The sequence below is a fragment of the Pan troglodytes genome, chromosome 3, assembly GCF_028858775.2.
Source record: "Pan troglodytes isolate AG18354 chromosome 3, NHGRI_mPanTro3-v2.0_pri, whole genome shotgun sequence".
Lineage (NCBI taxonomy): Eukaryota > Metazoa > Chordata > Mammalia > Primates > Hominidae > Pan > Pan troglodytes.
The window spans coordinates 50,628,817-50,647,680 of NC_072401.2; the positions used below are offsets into that span (position 1 = coordinate 50,628,817).

Sequence of the window (18,864 nt, forward strand, 5' to 3'; positions counted from 1 at the left end):
GCAATTAAAAGCTTCTGCTTGTCAAAGCAACTTCAAGAAAATGAAAAGCCATAGACTGAAAGAAGATATTTGCAAAGCATATATCTGATAAAAGACATATATACAAAGTACATAAAGAACCCTTAAACACAACAATAAAAAGCAAACAACCCAATTAAAATAAGCAAAAGATTTAAATGGACACTTTACTAAAAAATATATAATAATGGCAAATAAGAACACAAAAAGAGGTTCACATGATTAATCAACAGAAAAATGCAAATTAAAACAATAATGAGATACGGCTACACACCAATGAGGGTGGCTAAAATAAAGACTGATCATATTATGTCTTGGGGAAAGTGCAGAAGAACTAAAACTTTCGTACATTGCTACTAGGAAAGTAAAATGGTAAAACTACTTTGGAAAACAGTTTGTCAGTTTCTTAAAAAATGAAAAATATAACCCCCATATTATCCAAACAATCCAAGTCTAGATATTTTCCCAACTCAACAGAAAGCATATACTTATGGAAAGACTAGTACGTGAATGTTCATAGTATTAAGAGTTTTATTTGTAAGAGCCAAAAATTGGAAACCATTCAAATATCTATTGACAAGTGAACAAGTGAACAAACTTTGGTATTTTCATACAATGAAATGTTATTAATACTTAATAATAAAAAGTAATGAACAATTAATCCACACAACATGTATAAATCTTAAAATTATTATGCTAACTGAGAAACTTCAGTATCTACTATATGATTCCATTTAGCATCTACTATATAGTTCTATTTACATAAAACTATAGAAAAGGCAAATAATCTATAGTAGCATAAGTTATATCAGTGGATTCCTGGGGAGAGGGAAAAAGAATGGGGGTGGGTGGAAAGGAAAGACTTAAAAGGAACACTAGGGAATGTCTGAAGGTAATGGATATGTTTCTTATCTTGATTGTAGTGATTGTTTCACAGGTGAAAACGTTAGTCAAAACTTATCAAATTGTACATTGTAATTTATTATACGTTAACCATACTTCAATAAAGCTGTTAAATAAAAGAACCCTGTTCTGGTATAGGTTGTGTCAAGCATATATGGAAATTGTAGCCTTATTGGTCATAAGCATATTAATTGCCCAAACTGAAAAAATCTAGATGTGACTAAACCTGAGTGCAGGGCAGAGAGGTTGTCCTGAGAAGGGAGTACCAAATGATACAGTTGAAAGAAACATGACAGCTAGAAGATACTGGTAAACTAGGACTGAGGGGATAGATGAATGGCCCCAGGAAAAAATACAATCTAGCTGGGACACATGGGATTCGTCCCTCTCCTGACATTTAATATTTTCCTCTGTGCCGTCTTTGACTACTGTCGCCTGCCCTACATTACTGCTACCAAAATTCTAAATATTGCCATTTCAAGTGAATGATTGTTTTTTTCCAATGTGCAAAAGAATATGCTGGCAATATGAACATTTCCACAAGTGCAAATAATGAGTTCTTTGTTTTAGAATTTGAAATCAAATTTGGTAAGTAAATGTGTTAATGTTCAGGGAACTTTATGTCTGAGATGATCATGCTACTATAAAGACACATGCACATGTATGTTTATTGCGGCACTATTCACAATCCTATGCAGCCATAAAAAACGATGAGTTCATGTCCTTTGCAGGGACATGGATGAAGGTGGAAACCATCATTCTGAGCAAATTATCACAAAGAGAGAACACCAAACACCTCATGTTCTCACTCATAGGTGGGAATTGAACAATGAGAACACTTGGACACAGGGCGGAGAACATCACACACTGGGGCCAGTCGGGGGTTGGGGGCGGGGGAGAGATAGCATTAGGAGAAATACCTAATGTAAATGATGAGTTAATGGGTGCAGGAAACCAACATGGCACATGTATACATATGTAACAAACCTGCAGGTTGTGCACATGTACCCTAGAACTTAAAGTATAATAATAGAAAACAACAACAACAAAAACCACGTTTGATCACTCAACTGTCAAGTTGAATACTTCCTATCCTCCTTTCCAAAGCCAGCAAGTTAAAACTATTTAAATGATTTCCTGAAACACTGTGGTCAGTAGTTGCCTCTGCAGAGAGTGTTCATTTAACACAGGACTGTAAAACTTTAAAACCAATCCATGCTTCTTCCTGACATATAGCTTCAACACCTGTTTCTCTTACAGCTAAAGCTCTTTCTTCAATTTAATTCGCCTTCAGACTCTTTTAGACAGAGTGTTATACCATATTTTGCTGTTAAATCATGAAAAATGATAGAATCTCTACCCTTTTGCAAGAGTCATTGTCAAATTATGCCCTCCAATAGGTAATATACAGCTTGAGTCAGTAATTTCAACTGTTTGTATGCATTTCAGGTTTGGCAATTACCCTTCCAAGCTGTAAATTGCCTATTTTGAGAGCATAATTTGATTTTTAATGTTTGTCTTAACAGCCTGATTTGTTTTGTCTTTTGATTTGTTTCATATTTTAGTAATTAATTTTAGACTGAAAATGTCTCTCCTAAAAGGAAGGTGGAGTTTGGAAGCCTTTGAGAACTACAGCCATTTGATACTGACATAAATTTCTGTCTAGGGTCATAGACCTTAAGCAAAAAATGCCAGGCTCCTTTTTCTTTTCTTTGGAAAGAAGTCATCACTTCTTTTCCAGGAGATATGCTATTTTGAGTTTCAAATGCACACTCCATAACCCCCCAAATATAAATACACATGAATTAGCAAAATTGGCCCTAAGAAATATACTCAAAACAGAAGTGATATTTTTCAAGGCATCAGTCTGAAAATAAAGACTAAAATGTGTCTTGGGGTTATATAAGAGTGTTCTCAAGTGTCTTTTGAATTCATTCTGCATCTTTAGCCTACTGACAAAAACTGTAAGGTGAAAGCAAATCTCTGGTTCCCAGACACTGCAAAAATTCTGTTACAGTTACTTGGGAAACACTAACACTTTTGACTTAGATCTACAGCCTTTAATACCTTCAGTAACATTTTTAGTTAGTTCTGTGGGATGCAACAAGTTTTTCCTCTTATACATTTTTTTGAGAATGAGTGTAGCAATGAAGAAGGTAACCAGAAAGTAAGATGTGTAAAAGCATGAGAAGGAGATCATAGCTGATGGAGAAGGGAGAAATAAGGGACACTCAGGAATAGAAATTAGAAATAAAATTGGAGGGTAAAGCTCTCCATGACTTGTAAAACATGTGAGAGAACCTCTCCAAATCATTTAATAATTCCCTAATGACACCAAATTGCCAAACTATAAAAAAGTTTGATTTCTGCTCTATTTTTGCAAGAACATAGAGTACCCAATGTCTTACAACTGGTGGGCAAATTGAATTAGAGGTTTGTTTTTTTTTTTACATTTAATGTCAATAACACATTCATGAAAGACAGAGTTTCTTTCCATTTGCAATATGTAAAATGTGCATAAATTATAAAAACAGAATGATGTCTGAATGTATCGCCTGTTCCAAGTGGGGAAAACTTTCTATATTTCAATTACTATTTAGAAGTATTGGACAATGTAGATAGGAGAGAAGAGCAATTAAATGGTTAATTATCAGTCTAGAGCACACATGTTCTCTTGGAACTATGTGTTGGATATTTAACCCTTCAATTTACCGAATTCAAACATTCCAAATAAAAAGTACTTGTGCTTGGGGAGTTGGGAGTGAATTTGAGATCTTTTGGGGGATGGCTTTTTTCCACACCTACTTGTTTTATGACGATTGTAGATTCATACAGAGTTGCAAGAAATAATTTCGAGGAATCTCATCCATATTTCTCCAGGTTTTCCCAAAGGCAATATCTTGCAAAATTATAATACAATATCACAACTGGGATACTGACATTGATGTGGTAGAAATACAGAAACTTCCATCGCCACAAGGATTCTTCATGTTGCACTTTTATATTCATACCCACTTTTCTTCCACTCACTCCACCCCCTCTTTAATCCCTAGTAACCACTAATAATCTTCTCAATTTCTATAACTTGATCATTTCAAAAATATTACATAAATGAAATCATAAAGTATGTAACTGGAATCAACTTATTTTCACTCATCATAATTCTCTAGAGATTTACCAGGTTGTGGCATGTATCCGGAGCATTTTCCTGTTCATTGTTGAGTAGACCACTACGGTATGGATGTACCATAGTTTAGTCATTCTTCCATTGAAGGACATCTAGGTGGTTCCAAATTTTTTCCTATTATGAGTAATGTTGCTATGAACACTACTAATGTACAGATTTTCACGTGAATCTAAGTTTACATTTTTCTGGAATGAATGTCTAGGAGTACAATTGCTGGGTTTTATGATAATTGCACGTTTAGTTTTTAAAGAAACTGCCATACCATTTTCCAGAGTGGTTGTCCACTTTACATTAATGCAAGTAAATATGAATGATCCTAGTTTCTCTGCATCCTCACCAGCATCTGGTGTTGTTACAATTTTTTGTTTTAGACGTTTTAATAGGTGTGTAGGGATATCTTCTTGTGGTTTTAATTTGCATTTCCCTAACAGCTAATGGTGTTAAATATATTTTCAAGTAATTATTTTTCAACTTTATAGTATTTGGAAAAATGCCTGTTCATGTCTTTTGCCCCCTTTCTAAATGGATTGTTTATTTTCTTAATTTTGAGTTTTGAGATTTCTTTATATGTTCTAGACATAGGATAGATACTAGATTCTTGGGAGATTTGTGATTTGCAAATATTTCTCTTAGTTTGCAGATTGTAACTCTTTGCATATCCCCAGATCCCAAAGACATTGTTTTAAGTTTTATAGTTTTACATTTTATATTTAAATCCATAATCTATTTTGAGTTATTTCAGTTTAGAGATGAGGTTTAAATTGAAGTTTTTTTTCTTTTTTGCTGGAGATTTTAAATAGCTCCAGTACTATTTGTTGAGACTCTATCTTTGTTGATGGATTTGTTGAGACTCTATCTTTCTTCTATTGTATTTCTTTTACAATTTTGTTAAAAATCAGTTGCATTTATTTATATAGATCTATATTTTGGGTTCTGTATTCTGTCCCACTGTTCTATGTGTCTATCCCTCTGCTAATACCACACAGTTTTGATTACTGTAGCCATATAAGTCTTGAAATCAAGTAGACTGATTTCTCCCATTTTATTCTACTTTTTCTAAATTGTTATGGCTACTCTAGTTTCTTTATTTTTCATATAAAATTTGAAATAATCTTACCTATATCTATAAAAGTATTGTTATGTTTTGATAGAAATAGCATTAAATCTGTATATCAATTTGAGGAGATATGAAATTTTTAGCATACAAGTCTTTCATATCTTTGGTTAGAGTTACACCAAAATATTTCATTTTTTGAGCAATTGTAAAGAAAACTGTATTTTTAATTTTACTGTAGTTATGTCTATTGCAAACAGAAATTTGATTTTTGTAAGTTAACTTAGTATTCTACAATCTTGCTTAACTCATTTATTAATTCTAGAAATTTTTTGTACATTACTTTGTATTTTCTACATAGACCATGCTATCTGCAAATAAGTACAGTTTTCTTTCTTTCTTTCTAATCTGTATGACTCCTTCTCCTTTTGTTTCCTTCCTGCAGTGGTTAAAACTTTCCATACTATGCTGAATAAGAGTGGTGGCAGCAGATAAGTCCCACTTATTAACTTGGGGAAAGCATTCAGTCTTTTACTATAAAGTGTAATTTTAGCTGCAGATTTTTTTGCTTCACATATTTTGCAGCTCCATTGTTTGGTTTATATACATTTAAAATTGCTACACCTTCTTGATAAGTTGATCCTCTTTATCATTATGCAATCTCCCTTTCTGTGTCTGGTAATTTTCTTTGCAGCGATGTCTATTTTATCTTATAATAAATAGAAATATTCCTGCCTTATTTTGATTAAGGTTTGCATGATGTATTAGTCTGTTCTCTCATTGCTATAAATACCTGAAAATGGGTAATTTATTTAAAAAAGAGGTTTAATTGCCTCACAGTTCTGCAGGCTGTGCAGGAGGCATAGTGGTTTCTGGGGAAGCCTCAGGAAACCTTTACTCATGGCAGAAGGCAAAGTGGGAGCAGGCATCTTTACAGGGGCCCAGGACAGGGAGAAGAGAGAGAAGGGGAGGCTACATACTTTTAGATCACCAGATCTCTTGGTAACTCCCTCTTGCCACATCAACACCAAGGGGGATGATGCTAAACCATCAGAAGGTACCCCCATGATCCAATCACCACCCACCAGGCCCCACCTCCAAAATTGTGGATTACAGTTGAACACGAAATTTGAGTGGGGATACAGAGCCAAACCATATTACATGATACAGATTTTTTCTATTACTTCACTTTCAACTTATCTATCCTGTTATGTTTGCAGTGAGTTTCATGTAGGCAGCATATTGTTGATTGATATTTTTAATTCACTCTGCCAATCTCTACCTTTTAATTGTTATATTGAGACTATTTCTATTTAAAGTAATTATTTATATGTTAAGGCTTAAGTCTGGCGTCTCATTTTTCATTCTGTTGTTCTTTCTGTTTTCTTTTAAAATGTTACTCTCTTCTTTTTCTTGCCTTTTTGAGGGTAAACTGGAAGTTTTTTAAAACTCTATTTTTATTTTATCTATATGTCATTTGAATGAATATCTTTGTATAGCCTTTTTACTGTTTTCTCCAGGTAGTATATATATGCTATATATATATTATATGTATATATTGTATAAATATTCTATAGATAGATGATTGATCAATTGATCGATTGATTGATTTCTCTAGTCATACTTTTACCATAAGCCTAGTGGTCACACACTCGTAGTTTTCCTTTACCTGAATATGTTTTCATTTCTCTTCAGTTTCTGGTAGATATTTTCACAGAATACAGAATTTTCTTTTCTTTTCTTTCAGCACACAAACATGGAAATGTTGTGCCACTTCCTCTGTCACAGGTTCTGAAGCGAACACCATTGTAATGTCAGTTTTTTAGTTTTTTTCCCCTATAAGGTGACATTTTGATCTTGATGCTTTCAAGATTTTTAGTTCTTGTCTTAAGTTTTTAATTATTTGTTTATGATACGCCTTGATAGGAGTTATTCAGAGATTTATCCTAAGTTACCCTCAGCCTCTTAATCTTTAAGTACATATCTTTACCCAAAATATGGAAAATTTTCAGCTGTTATTTTTGAATACTTGTTCCATTCCACCCACTTTTTCCTCCCCTTCTAGGACTCTGATTACATAAATTTTAGATGTCTTGTTATAATTCCACAGATCTCTGAGGCTCTTTTTATTTTGTTTAGCTTCTTTTCTCTGTGATTCACATCAGGTCATTTCTGTTGTTCTAATGTTCTTTCCTCAAGTACAATGAGTCTTTCCTCTGATCCTTTTATTCTGTTATTGAGTCCACTCGTGTTTTTATTTTGGTTATTGTATTTTTCAACACTAAATTTTTCACCTAGTTCTTCTTTATATCTTCTATTTCCTTATTGAGAATTTCCATTTATTTTATTTGCTTCAAGTGTGTTCATAATTCCTTGTTAAAGATTTTTTTTATTGTGACTGCTTCAAAATTTTTGCTAGATAATTGTGAGATCTCTAGCATTTTGGTTTTGGAGTCTATTAATTTTTTATTACATTTAAGTTGAGATTTTTCTGATTCTGGGTATGATTCACAATTTTGTAATGAAACTTGGACATTTTAGATATATGTTATGAGACTGTATATTTTATTTAGACTTTCTGTTTTAGCTGGCTTTCTCTGATGCCACTCCAGCAAGAGAAGAGGTGAAGGGGAGTGCCTCATTATTTCCAGATGGGGTTAGAAGTCCAGGTTCCTCACTCAGCTTTCACTGGCACACAAGGAATGGTGGAGCCCTTTTTGCCATTGGGTGGTGGTGGGAGTTTGACGTCCTACTAAGCCTTCACTGTTACTTCTCTGGCTGGGAGAGGTAGGAGTGCCTCACTACTGTTCCCCAGATGGCCAGACATGGGAGTGATAGTGAGATTGCCTTCTTACTGCTGGGCAGTAGAGAAAGTCAGTGGGGGAATGATCATCTCATTGCTGTTAAATTAGAGCAAAATTATAAGCTTCCTACTCAGCCTTCTCTTATACCACCCCAGTAAGAAAATTGGGGTAACTTGTTTTATCTTGGCAAAAATGACCGTGTAGGGTCCCCATGTGATCTTTGCTAGTATGGGTGGAGTGGGGCCACAGATTTTTCTATGGTGTTTAGCTGAAGTACAGTAGCTTTTCTCTAAAACATTTTTGTTATCCTGCTAAGCACCTTTTCAGGATTAACTAAAGAGAGAAGGCTTTCGTTGGAGCTGGGTGTTTTTTCTTTGTTGTTTTTGTTGTTGTTGTTGTTTGTCTTCTACCATTTGTGTTTCTTGATTGCTGTTTACTTCACGTCCAAGTCTAGGATATACGAGGCAATAAATACCTACCTACATACATACATTCACATGAAACTCACCACCATGTACTTCCTTGGGACTCAAAGTCCCTAACTGGTCTGCCTTCCTTTCTCCACATTTCAAAGTCTTCTATTTGTTTTGCAAATAATTTCCAGGGTTTTTGTTTATTTAGTGAGAGGAATAGGAAAAAGTAAATCTATTATATTGGAGGCTATTTTTAAAAAGCAAGTACTGAACACCATTTTTTCTTGTCGGTTTTAAGTTACTAAAGGAGTATGAATCCCTTTACCAAATTGTTTTGATGGTAAAATCTAAAAATCATTTTGGTCATAATACATTAATCAAAATAGATGCAAATGCAATAATTGCAAGTGAGAAATTCACATTAATTTATTTATATCAATAATGTATTCATATTATTTTGTCTTGAAATGGAGATAATTTTAGTAATATTTTAATACTTGATATTTAAGCTGAAAATTAGAAATAAAAATAAGTCAGACCAAGTTGCCACAAATAAAGCAAAACAGAAAATTATCCCTTTACTTGGGGCTAAAACTTTTCTTCCTCCTAATATTTTCTAAATTTCTTATATCATTTGTAATATATTCATAACTTAAGCAAAATAACACACTTTAGAATTTCAAGAGCCTAGCAATATAGATGAGGCAAAGAGACATTTTCTCAATCAACTTAGTGTTTGGATAAATCCTAATACTCTGAAAACCTAGTGTTAAAGTGAAACTGCACTGTCCATTAAATTTCATGGAAGATAATATGAAGAAAAAAACAATAATTTGTGTTATTTGTCACAGATATGAAATAATTATGAGATTTTACAATCTTGTAAAATATGCCTCTACAAACTGCATAACTTCTAAAAAGAATGTATAATTTCACAATATCTTAACAAGTATTATTTCAAAGTCCTCCTAAAAACAAACACAGATGTCTAAAGTGATTTCAACAGCACAGGCCAAATACCCTACAATTGATAGCCTAGTTTAAGTATCTGCTCAAGGAGTTTTCCATTTAGCTTAACTTCTGAAGGACATGAAAGTTCAAATAAAAGGGAAGAATGAAAACAATTATGCCAAGATACACCATGTTACTACAGAGAAAAGAGAGCCAGGATCAGTTTAAAGAGGTACCTGTATTTAATATAGTTTGTGTAAATAACACTAACTTACTGCTATAGCCTGAACCTTTGTGCCCTTTCCATCCCAAAATTCATATGCTGAAACCTAATCCCCAATGTGATAACTTTAAGAAGTTAGAGCCTTCTAGAGGTGACTGGGGCATGAAAGCAGAACTCTTGTGAATGGGATTAGTGTAAGCTGGTTTGCTCCTTTCATCCTGTGAGGACACAGTGAGAAGTTGGTAGTCTGCAACCTGGAAGAGGGCCCTCACCAGAACTTGACCACATTGGCACCCTCATATTGCACTTCCTACCCTCCAGAAGTGTAAGAAATAAATTTCTGTTGTTTATAAGCCATATAGTTTATGATATTTTGTAGCAGCCTGAATGTACTAAAACACTTATATCATGACTATATAAGTAGTTTTCCAATACATGAAGCAATGTAAGCATCACCTTATCCTCTTCTAACTCTATTGTCTTACATAAATACAGATGTTTAGCATTTTTCACTTCATTTCCTCTATATATTTCTTGCCTCAGCTTAATGGAAGAGGCAATGTGCTATAAGGAAGCCATGCAGTAAAAGTTCAGTGTTTCGAAAGGTTTACCTCCTGCTTCTGTGCAGATTATTTTATCATTAGCAAGCCAAATAAGCCATTCTCTTTTGTTAGATAAAATGGGATTGATAATAATAATTAATGATAAAAATAATAACAAAAACAACTGCTACCAAAACAATGGTCCGCCTGCCTTAAAAGCATTAGCTTCTCAAATTCTAGAGCATACCACAGGTTGTTCTTTTTATGGTACATGCTTATAAAACAATCATCTTGATTCTTAAAAATGAAACCAGTCTCATCCATATCATTGTCACTGATACAAGTGCATTTTATTTGCACTTATGTAGCATGAAATAGTGCATGAAAGCCTTTTATGGTGATAAAATAACTTCTTAACTAGGGTGAAAAAGGAAAACTGTTAACTTGGGTTCACAGGACTAATGCTCACATATAATTGTATCTATAAATGTCCTAGATGCTATGATCCCTCCCATATGTGTAATCCTCCTGTTGATGTCAATCCAAAACACTATGCCCATGTTACGGTATCTCCTCTACATCCTTATTGTAAATTCACATTCTGAGTTAGAGCAGCTGAACATCTAGTCCTCAAACAGCTGACTCCAATTTTTCCTTTCCTGTCCATTCCTACCCTCACTGTCATAAGATGGGCACATTCTTTGCTCCCAAGAAAGATGCTTGTCCCTTGTTTTGTAAAACACAAAACAAATAAAGAAACAAAAGAAACTAAATAACACCTCCTTGAAGATAAGATATACTAGAGAAATGTTGTTACATTGAACTAAATTGCATTCCACAGAAGATAGAAGAGGGTATCATGAATGTATCAAAACAACTAAGTTAAACATAAAATAAACTACAAATCTTTTTCATGCCTGAATCTATCTCCATTTTTTTACTTTTCTCTCCTCACCAAAATACTGAATGGGAATGAAACAATTCAGATATCTAGATTTATATATCTATAAAATTTTAAATTTTCTATCAGTACGAATAAATTAAAGCAAAGCAAATAATCGGCAGAATTTTTGAACATGTACTCTAGAAGTGTTTTGTTATTTCTATATCTGTACATTTTATAATTTATTGAGTTTCAATATTTTATTGAAAAATATATCATGATTCAATCCAGCAAAGTTGTAGACGGTGGCATGCCTCCAACATAGGACTCACTGATTAGTTTAAGCACATCAGAGACTGTATCTTCAGTTGTCCCTCAGTATCTGTGAGGGATTGTCCCAGGACGTCTGTCCTATCCTGCGCTGCCCCTGCAGATTACAAAAACCAGTGATGCTTAAGTACCTTATATAAAATGGCGTTGTATTTGCATATAACCAACTCACATTGTCCCCTATAATTTAAATTATCTCCAGGTTATTCATAAAATGTAATACAATGTAAATGCTATGTGAATAGTTGTTATACTGTATCATTTTTTATTTTGTGTTAGTTTCACTGGTGTACTTTTTTTTTTCTGACATTTTCAAAGGCATGATTGATGGAAAACATGGATACGAAACCCATGGATATGAAGGACTGACTATAGACTTACAATGCTTGAGTATACTATAAACATAATAATGCTTCAGTTTAGAATTTTGATTTTAGCATCTATTTCCTAAGATGAGAAGAAAAAAATGTATCTTCCTTTGCTCTGAGTGGTTTCATCTTTTCTTTGACATTTTGATAGCAAAAAAGATTTTTAACTCAATTTAATAGTTGTAGGAATATGTCTACTAATAATTGTACTGACTTCTCCAGAACAAAATGAATTGTATATCCAACTCTCTTCAAACTGTCATGCTTATCTCAGTGTGTATGTGTCACTATAAGATGAGAAAGCCTGTCAACACCAACTTCTTCCTTCTAAACAAGAACACTAGGATGTTCATTTCTCATTGAAAATTTGGATTTCTGAGCTGTCTCCTTCCCTTAACTCCTACCCTCCAACACAGAACATGCCTGACATCAGACCCTTACTCCTGAGCCTTTTCCCACTTCATTCACCTGACAGCCTCCTCCACAACAGACATCTTATCAGACGTGACTGATTGCTATAATCTGTACTCTGGGCAGCCATTAAGCAAATTACCTGAATCATTGCAAGGATTAGTCTCATTAACACATGATTAGCATCAAATTAAAATAATGAGTGTTTAACTTCTGATGTCTTCCAGTTGTTTGAACAGCTTGATCAGCCACACCAGGCTGGCAGGGAGGTGGAGGTGTCAAAGAGCCACAGAAAAAAAGGGAGGCAGCACTGTGCAAGACATAGTACAGCTCACCAGTAGAATGAGGTAAGATCAGACTCAAACTGTCTGGATGAAAGGTTTCTTCCAAACAACAAAGATGCCCGGTCCAAACAGAGGTCTCTCTCTCTCTCTCTCTCTCTCTTTCTCTCTCATTGGCACTGTACTCCTAACCATCCATCTGAATTAAGGCTTTACATACTAATGGTGCACAATCTCGCCCGCTCCACATCCTGGATATTTTATTTCCGCTGGGCTTCCCTGTCTCAGGAGCACAGAATGCAGCTTTTCTCTTTCCTTTTCAAAACTTTATCAGACTTAAGACCCCTACTGTGCTGGGAGTATGGTAGACTGAAGATTAGAGCACAGATCCTCCCGAGTTCCCATATTTGTAGCTGGAAATGGCTGATCAAATATCAAAACAACAGAAAGTTTGCATCAGCTCTGGAAACTGTGAAGAATATCATCCACATATAGAAAGTTAAAATAATCTGCTAGATCCTACATAGACTGGTCCCAACTTACGATGGTTTGACTTATGGTTTTTTGACTTTAAGATGGGTTTATCGGGGTATTAAATGCATTTAGACTAATGATACTTTTGATCTATGATGGATTCATCCAGATATTACCCCATTGTAAGTCAAGGAGCATCTGTGCCCATGTCGAAGATTTGATGGAAGCCTAAAGGACCAACTCACTTTTGTCCTACCTGTGGAACATCAGCACTTATGGAAAGTAGGCGGGTAGCTTACAGTGACCCTTCCACTCCAAAACTTAGGGCACCTTATCTGTCTGGTGATGGTCAAGACAATCAGAGAGCCTGGACGAGCTCTTTTTGCCTGCGCTAGTGAATAAAATAAAGAGCTGTTGTGATAAATTTCTCTATCATTCCCTTGAAAAAGATTAATATGAGGAGTGTAATGTTATGGAAGAAACAATCTAAGATCGGGAAAAAATGTGAAGATAATAATCATTGCTAATATAAACACCCACAGTTAGGTATTTCAGGAGAGGAAAACAACAAATCATTTCCTCTACTCATCTTAGGTTCTCCAGCAGAGGCCCTGTGAATTAGACTAGCCAAAGACAGATTAATTAGAGACAAATAGGCAGAAGTTTTCTCAGTGGCCTTTAACAAAAAAAAATAAAAATAAAAATAAATTGTATTCCAAAGAGGCATATTTTGAAGTGATATATTCCAGTACCCCTCAGAATACATTTCTGTCGTATGAAATAATCCCATGAACCATAAAGGAACAAAAACACAGAATGTCTGTAGATCAGACTTTATTTGCAATATTAAATGCTAAGAAAAACAAAGGTTTACAGAGCTTTGGGCAGAAAAGATTGAGATCCAAGGCATTTTAGTTAGAAAAGCTCATATTTATATGCTAGAGCGACAGAAAGTTATTTTTAGATACACTAGACTGAGAGGCAATGTCATATAAAATTCTTTGTGAAAAAAACTATTTGACTAGTCACTTAAGTCAACTAAGAAATAAATATAAATAACTCAGCAAATAGAATTCTTAGCTCTATAGAGTGATTAGCTTTAAAATTTCAAATGTAGTACTTACAAGATAAAAATACAAAATATTAAGCTAATAATTAATAATAACCTGGATCTGAAATCTGAGATTATATCAGCAAAACAGTGTGAAGGAAAAATAGTAATGTGAAAATTATGCCAAATGTAGCATCTGAGCTGGAGGGATGTGAATGATAATAGTTACTGTTTTACTCTGTTCATAGGTGATGAGAGAAAAATTGACCCAAGTAAGTTTTAAAATGCTTAAAATTTAGAAAATTGAACTTTCTGTGTATCTGTATTAGTCAGGGTTCTCTAGAGGGACAGGACTAATAGGATAGATATATATATAAAGCAGAGTTTATTAAGGAGTATTGACTTACACGATCACAAGGTGAAGTCCCACAATAGGCCATCTGTAAGCTGAGGAGCAAGGAAGCCAGTCCAAGTCCCAAAACTTCAAAAGTGCAGCCTTCCGTCTGTGGCCAAAGGTCCAAGAGTCCAAAAGCTAAAGAACTTGGAGTCTGATATTCGAGGGCAGGAAGCATCTAGCATGGGAGAAAGATGCAGGCCAGAAGACTCAGCCAGTCTAGTCTTTCCAAATTTCTCTGCCTGATTTTATCCTAGTTGCACTGGCAGCTGATTAGATGGTGTCCCCCAAGATTGAGGATGGGTTTGTGTCTCCCAGCTCACTGATTCAAATGTTCATCTCCTTTGGTGACACCCTCACAGACACACCAAGGAACAATACTTTGCATCCTTCAATCCAATCAAGTTGACACTCAATATTAACCATCACGGAATCCTTTCCAAATCCCTAAAAGAAAAAATAATGATAATATAGTCAGTATAATAAACGACAGTTAGAAAAGAAATAGGTGAGCAAAATAGAGAATCTCTGACAAGATCAGAAAGAATAATATAGTTAGTGTAAAACGGTTTAGTAGTTCAATTAAAAACTAAAGTTTCTCAAATTAAAACATTATTTTAAAATCTTTACTTAATAGAAAAAGACCAAAAGTCAAATGTCAGAGAAGTAGTAAGAAATGTTTTAAATGGAAGAAATATATCATAAATACAAAGAAAAATAAGGAAATAATAGCAATCATAATGTAGAATAAAATATAATTTGAGATAAAATTGGTGAAGAATCACACCAGGAACATATCAGAAAAACCAAAAGAATTCACAGACCATTTGAAATAAGCGGCTTGCCACTGGAAACTCCATGAGACTGCCAAAAAACTGAGTGCCTGAAGTGTGAGGGGGGAAATCCATCTCCAAACATACATCGGCCCTGGAGAACCTGAAAATCCAGAAGACGGGAAAAGAGTTTAACCTTACCTAGAGCTGAAATGAATTTAGAGAGCCCAGTGAAATAAAAAAGTAAAAGAAGAAGTGGGAAAAGAACTGCAGGCACTCTTGTTCCCCAGGGAAGCCAAGGATAGCCATTTCTGAATTTATCTCACAGGGGTCCTTGAGGAGGGCAGCCAGTGGAATTGGGGAAGGTCCACAGGGAGAAGCAGACTTCCAGCTGAACTTTGTAATAATTTCCAAAGATGACAAATTTTCCTGGGCAGAGTCCAGGGTGTTGGGGTGTGGGGAACGGGAAGTACAGATAGGAGCACAGAAGCCGCAACAGGAAGGGAAGGGTGAGGACTGGAAGCCATGCTTGCTCTCTCAGCAGGGAGTCTTGTAGCCTGGGGCAGGATCTCAGCCCTGTGCACCAGAGGCCTGGGTATAAATTGGGCACTGTTGGCTGCTGGGGGAGTATGGCAGGAATGAGACTGGCCTTGCTGGTTTCATGGGAGCTGGGTAAGGCCTGTCACTGATGGCTTTCCACCACTTCCCTGGCAACCTGTAGGAAGCAGCAGAGGCAGCCATAATCTCCCATGGAACATAACTCCATTGGCCTGAGACACACCCCATATCCCTCAAAGTGGCCACTGCAAGCCCAAGGAGAGTCTAGGCTGAGACCTGCCTAACCCTGCCCCCACCTGATGGTTTTCTCTACCCTTCCTGGTAACCAGAGACAAAAGATATAAACTTGTGGGAGCTCTATGGCCTCACCTATTACCTGAGACGACTGAATATTTACCCTGGCCAACTTAGGGCAAGCCTGTATCCCCCTTCTACTACCGCAGCTGATGCTCTCTTAAAAGTGCCACCTCCTGGCTGGAAGTCAACCAACTCAAGCCATTACAGCAACTTAGAACAATCCTACCCCAAGAAAGGAGAAAACACCACCTGTAACACCCTGGCTAACCAGAGGTCCTGAGTCTGTCCACATGACAGCTTCACTGCTAGCAAACCAGCATTCGAGAAAACCTGCACACTAAACAAACTACAATCAGCACTCTCACAGAGTCCACTTTGTTTCCCTGCTACCTCCACTGGGGCAGGTACTGGCATCCACAGCTGAGAGACCTGAAGATAGGTCTTCACAGGATCAAATCACAGAAATCTTTGCAGACACTCCCCAGTACCAGCCCAGAGCCCAGTAGCTCCACTGGGGGACTAGACACAGAAGAACAATAACAATCACTGCAGTTTTATTCTCAGGAAGCACCATTTCTAGGGGAAGAAAAAGAACACCACATCAAGGGATCACCCCATAGGGAAAAAAAATCGGATTAGCAGCCCTTGAGTCCCAGATCTTTCCTCTGAAATAGTCTACCCAAATGAGAAGGAACCAGAAAAACAATTCTGATGATATGACAAAGCAAGATTCATTGACACCCCAAATGATCACACAAGCTCACCAGCAATAAAAAACAAACAAACAAAAAAAAAACAAGGTAGTCAGGCAACAACTAGCAGGATGAATAGAACAGTACCTCACATCTCAATAATAACATCGAATGTAAAAGGACTAAATGCTCCACTTAAAAGATACAAAATGACAGAATGGATAAGAATTCTCCAATCAAGTATCTGCTGTCTTCAAGAGACTCACCTAACACATACAGACCTATATAAATGTAAGGTAAATGGATGGAAAAAGATATTCCATGCAAATGGACAACAAAAACAAGCAGAAGTAGCTATTCTTTTATCAGACGAAACCAACTTTAAAGCAACAACAATTTAAAAAGACAAAGAGGGACATTATAGAATAATAAAAGGACTAGTCCAACAGGAAAATATTACAATCCTAAATACATATGTACCTAAAACTGGAGCTTTAAATTTATAAAACAATTACTCCTAGAATTAAGAAATGAGATAAGAGGCAACACAATAATAGTGGGTGACTTCAATACTCCACTGACAGCACTAGACAGGTCATCAAAAACAAGTCAAACAATGGACTTAAACTATGCCCTAGAACAAATGGACTTAGCAGATATATTCAGAACATTCTACCAAACAACTGCAGAATATATGTTCTTTTCATCAGCACATGGAACATTCTCCAAGATAGATCATATGATAGGCACAAAACAAGCCTCAATAAATTTAAGAAAATCAAAATTATATTAATATGCTCTCAGACCACAGTGGAATAAAATTAAAAATCAACTCCAAAAGGAATCCTCAAACCATGCAAATACATTGAAATAAAATAATCTGCTCCTGAATTATATTTTGGTAAACAATGAAATTATAATGGAAATTTCAAAATTACTTGAACTGAATGATAGCAATAACACAACCTATGAAAACTTCTGTGATACAGCAAAAGCGATGTTAAAAGGAAGGTTCATAGCATTAAATGCCTACATCAAAAAGTCTGAAAGAACACATATAGAAAGTCTAAGGTCACACTTCAAGGAACTAGAGAAATAAGATCAAACCAAACCCAAACCCAGCAGAAAAAAAAAAAAAAAAGAAATAACAAAGATCAGAGCAGAACTAAATGAAATTGAAACAAAAAAATACAAAAGATAAATAAAACAAAAAGCTGATTCTTTGAAAATATAAACAAAATTGATAGACCATTAGCAAGAATAACCAAGAAAAAATGGGAGGAGATCCAAATAAGCTCAACCAGAAATATAACGGGATATATTAAATCCAGTAACACAGAAATACAAAAGATCATTCAAGTCTTCTATGAATACCTTTACACACACAAACTGGAAAACCTAGAGGAGATGGATAAATTCCTGGAAATATACAAACCTCCAAGATTAAACCAGGAAGAAATACTCTGAACAGACAAACAACAAGCAGCAAGATTAAAATGGTTACAAAAAAAAATTGCCAACAAAAAAAAAAAGTCCAGGAGCAGATGGAATCACAGCTGATTTCCATCAGACATTTAAAGAAGAATTGGTACAAATCCTACTGAAACTATTCCAAAAGCCAGAGAAAGAGGAAAGCCTCCCTGAATCATTCTATGAAGCCAGTTTCACACTAATACCAAAACCAGAAAAGAACATAACAACAACAACCAAAAAACTACAGACCGATATTCCTGACAAACATAGATGCAAAAATTCTCAACAAAATACTAGCTAACCAAATCCAACAGCATATCAAAAAGATAATCCACCATGATCAAGTGGGTTTCATACCAGGGATGCAGGGATGGTTTAACATCTGCAAGTCAATAAATGTGATACATCACATAAACACAATTAAAAACAAAAATCGTAAGATCATCTCAACAGAAAAATAAAAAGCATTTGACAAAATCCAGCATTCCTTTATGATTAAAACCCACAGCAAAACTGACATAGAAGGGACATACCTTAAGGTAATAAAAGTCATCTATGACAAACCTATAGCCACATTATACTGATTGGGGAAAAGTTGAAAGTATTTCCGCTGAGAACTGGAGGAAGACAAGGATGCCCACTCTCACCACTTCTATTCTACATAGGATGGGAAGTCCTAGCCAGAGCAATCAGAAAAGAGAAAGAAATAAAGGCATCCAAATCAGCAAAGAGGAAGTCAATCTGTCACTTTTTGCTGATGATATGATCCTATACCTAGAAAACC

General features: G+C 35.4%; 1 long non-coding RNA gene across 2 annotated transcripts in view; it reads right to left on the minus strand.

Annotated features, from left to right (window-relative positions):
* LOC104006057 (uncharacterized) overlaps positions 1-15,444 on the minus strand; it is a 114,546-nt gene extending 99,102 nt beyond the window's left edge. The window contains exons 1-3 of one of the 2 annotated variants that reach the window (XR_008547506.1): positions 15,112-15,430; positions 14,301-14,734; positions 8,777-11,405 (exon numbers count right to left, since the gene is read on the minus strand). This is a non-coding gene — a long non-coding RNA (uncharacterized LOC104006057). Of the gene's footprint in view, positions 1-8,776; positions 11,406-14,300; positions 14,735-15,111 lie in introns of those variants that run through there. The other variant, XR_001716896.3, reaches the window with a different exon arrangement.
* Positions 15,445-18,864: the final 3,420 nt, after the last annotated feature.